At 34.8% G+C, this 4,252-nt stretch overlaps 1 long non-coding RNA gene across 1 annotated transcript; it reads left to right on the forward strand.

Annotated features, from left to right (window-relative positions):
* Positions 1 to 2,881: 2,881 nt before the first annotated feature.
* On the forward strand, positions 2,882 to 3,589 carry LOC136235196 (uncharacterized). The gene is made up of 3 exons (XR_010691713.1): positions 2,882 to 2,989; positions 3,314 to 3,368; positions 3,472 to 3,589. It is a non-coding gene; the product is annotated as an uncharacterized lncRNA (long non-coding RNA).
* The last annotated feature ends 663 nt before the right edge of the window (positions 3,590 to 4,252 follow it).

A 4,252-nucleotide genomic window follows, 5' to 3' on the forward strand; every position in this document is an offset into this window, starting at 1 on the left:
AAAAAATAACCCCTATACCAACGCTTTTTTAACTACACTTTTAAAAAGTGTCACTACAAAAAATCAAAATATTTATTGTTATTGAAAATTTAACTCTTAATTTTGTTTTTACCCTTACAAACACAATTCTTTACCTGTTTGCCAAACATTAATTTGTTTTTTATTTATTTTTAATTTACTGACCCTACCTTGCTTCTTCTCTGTTTCTCATGAACGCCTCCGCCAATCTCCTCTGTTTTGCTAATCTGGTGTGAGGAAACCCTAAATTAGCTTCTTCCTAGTCGCTCCCTAATTTGCCTTTCGTTCTCTCTTTGTGATGGCAACAAAGGCCATTGCGATGTGAGGCGGAAGAAGATCACCCCAAGTTCTCTCTCTCTCTCTCTGATATTCCATCGGTGTCCATCGGCTGATTTCGTCCTCTGGAATCTAATCTAAACTCTGTTGTCTTCAAATCATTGAGGTATTTCTTTAAATCTCTGTTGTCCGGTCTAATCTCATATGCTTACTTAAGAACTTTTATGTGAGTGCTTATGTGATGGGTGTCGAAACCACCAAAGATAAATATAACTTCACAGCCCTTAGGCTTGCACAAGGGTAAGTAAATGTCGAACCCAAAGGATTAGTACTGATTTAACTAAATTAATAACCAAGAAAATAACAAAATTAAATAAAGGGGGATTTGAGTAGATTGATGAACTGAGTTAACAGAAATAACAAAATCAAAATTGAAGTTGAATATAATAAATAAAGAAGATTTCAGCTAAGGGGTTCTCAGGCAAGGAATTCAATTAGTCTTGATCATTAACAGATAAAATAGACTCTTATACACATACCGGATCAGTTTGGAGTATTCTTCCTTAATATTAAACTAGTCAAGCACAACAAATAACTAGTTCCTAATCAATAAATAATCCAGCCTCAGCGGTCAAGATTCAATTTATTGGCAGCCTTGTGAATTAGAAGAACCCGACCTTAGCCAACCGACACTCAGTGCAGACGATTCAGAAATTAAGTTATTTGTTCATTAGACTCAAATAAACCCAATTACTTTTGTATTAATGTCACATGAAAGACAATCTCAGGTTGTCAAATCTGAATCTATTCTTTCAAATACAAAACTAACTTAATTTAAATTATCGATTCCTACTATGATTGGTTCGTTTAGGTAAAATTGTAACTTTACCAATTCATCCGTATGACAATCCAATTCAAAGAACGACCTCCGGTTATCATTCGAAGAATGAATAATCAATTGAGAATAAATCCCAAAAATGCAATGAACAAATAAACGGAAAGATAAGAATTAAAGCACAACAGTCTCACAATAATGAAGAAAACCTTCTTTGAATTAACCCTTAATTGAAAATAGAAGTTTAGCTATGAATAGCCATGGAGAACAACCTTTCTCTCTTGTGAAAGAGAGAACAAAATAAAAATAAAAGCTAAACCTAAAAACTAAAAACGGAATGAAAATTGAATTAAAATTGAATTCTGATTATAAAACGGAATTTTTTTTATTAGAGATAGATCCTCTCCTATTTACAGGAGTTCTCCAACCCTAATTAGGAGATAAATCCTAACTAATTATAAAAAAATAAATATTCTAACTTCCTAATACTACTTGGCTTCTTCCTTCCTGATTTGTAGGCTTAAAACTCTTGAATAGACATCTGAAAACGTGATGGAATTGAACAGATTCGCACTTGATTTATCTGGAAAGATTTCTGCCGGTCTGCTTCTTAGTCTTGCGCAAGGCTAACTCCCAGTTTCGACTTCAGATCTTTAAAACAGCTCCAGATTTTATCTTTAACCAAATTAGCTCCAAATAACCCCAATCCAGCTCCTTTCTTCATAATAAGTCCCTGTAGGGGCATAATACACAAAACAAGTAATAAAACCCGTGATAACAATCAAACCTGCTAACAAATAGCATAACAAGTGGATATTTTATCGCTGAAATAGACACTTTATCATTATGTCTCCTCTGTTTTGATAAGGTTTGGAATAGAGCAAAGATACACCTTACTCATTGAGGTAAGACTTGGCTCAATCAACATCTTACAAAGATCTGGCCCTATTTCAATGAGATAAGAACTGTTTTGGATCCCATTTTTCGGTCTTTTAATTGGATGTATGCAGCTCTAGGTATAAGTGATTTCTAAGTTTGGTCTTTTGAAGTTACTGTTTGTGTTATTATTTCGATAGGACTATATGTGTGTCTCGAAATTTTGATGTTTGTAGGCAGCGTCTGAGTTGATAAAGGCTTCAGTAGAACCTGTTCTTGAGCAATATAGACCGATCGTACTGTCATCTCTTAAATTTTCCAGGTTCACTCTTGGAACTATTGCGCCACAATTCACAGGTCAGCATTGATTCATTAATCAATGAAAATGAATCCGTTTATGTTTTTCAATAGCCTCAATTGTTTCAAGTACTGATATTCTTTTTGAGCTAATCAGATCGTTTTGAGCTTGATAGGAAACACCTTTGCTCAAAAGGGATCGGATTCCACTAGTTTCATCATCTGTGGATTCACGAGTTCAATTTGGCTGCCCTGTCTGTTCAGTAAACAACAGTTGTCGAACAGTTCGTTTGAGAACGAAACTGATGAATGTTTTGATTGAAAAAGGTAAACCTCATGAAGCCCGTCTCATTTTCAACAGTTTAATGGAAGACGGACACAAGCCAACTCTTATCACATACACATCTCTTGTAGCTGCCTTGACTAAGCAGAAGCATTTTAAGTCCATTCGTTTACTCGTCTCCAAAGTAGAAGAAGATGGTATGAAGCACCTCCAGCAATCATAATCCCAACAATGTCATAGTTACAATGTCAAGGAGGGTTCTTTGGTAGGGGCCGAGCTAATTGCTTATGAAGAAAAGTGGAAGCAATTGAAAGGGGAAGAATCAAAGGCAACTATTGGACCTGATAACAATATGAATGATCTAATGACCATTCATGCTAAGAACACTCATGCTCCAGCTGACTGTACTCCTTTTTCCAGTTCTGATAAACCATCATTTGAAGCTTGTTTGTTGGGATATCATTAAAGTTTCTTTGCATTTTATCATGTTTACTTCATACTTAATCATTTGGAAAATGAATACGGTTCTCTGAAATCTAGGAAACTCTAATCCCATTTCTATTTCCTAGTTAAATTTTTTCCGTTATATAAGATAATAACATGATTAAATTTTTTCCCTTGTGGTGGGACCCCTCCCCGAACCCTCGCTCAGCGGGGACGCGTAATGCGACCGGGCCGCCCTTTTTTATATAAGATAATAACATATTAATTTGTACATGTTATGACAGGTGGACTGTGCAGTAGCAGATGAAGCAAAGCTATCCATAGGATCCGACCGTTTTGGTAAATTAATATAGACAATTTCCATAACTTTGTCATCAAGGTATCTGTATTCTAATAAACAACAAGAGATGGATATATATTAATTTGCATTATATGGTTGCAGGTACACCCTGATGATGAAGCATGACAAATTCCTATGGCGTATGTAGTGAGGAAAGCAGGAAGCAACCTTATAGAGGCTCAAGTTATGCATTTCATTGCAAAACGGGGTATGCTTATGAATTGTCTCGTCGCAAACAGTTGGTTGTGTATACAGATGTCATTCATACTTTTTTCTTTTTAATTAGACTAGCTTATTTTTAAATTTTGGGATTTTAAATGATTTTATAGATTTTATTTGGATTCAATGCATAAAATATGGGTATTGCTATTTATAAAAAAGACCTTATAAAAACTCAATATGTAAAAACATCAAATTGGTTTAAACCTTGGAATAGTAAATAACACTCGGAGAGATTCGGAATTCATTTTCGAGAACTCTATGGATAAATTCTAAAATACTCTCGGAATAATACAATTTATAATGATAAAATTAGGGCTGTCAATATGGATTACAACACGATAACACGATTCGCGTAACACGGAAATTAAACGAATTAGGGTTGAGATAAATGGGTTTGGATCATAAATGGGTCGACATGCCTAACCCGTAAAATAAGCGGGTCGGTTCGCGGGTTGACTCGCGAATTCGTTGTAACCCGTATAATTTAGACGAGTCTATGGGTCGTGTCAATCTAACCCGCGAACCCATATAACCCGACTCATATAACCCATCTAACCCATATATCATGTAAATATAAATTTTTTTTATGGATATTAAAGTAATTTTAATTTTTAACCCTATTATATATATATTGAGATCCAGTTTGACAAGGAGTTAGGGT

This window comes from Euphorbia lathyris, chromosome 7, assembly GCF_963576675.1.
Source record: "Euphorbia lathyris chromosome 7, ddEupLath1.1, whole genome shotgun sequence".
Lineage (NCBI taxonomy): Eukaryota > Viridiplantae > Streptophyta > Magnoliopsida > Malpighiales > Euphorbiaceae > Euphorbia > Euphorbia lathyris.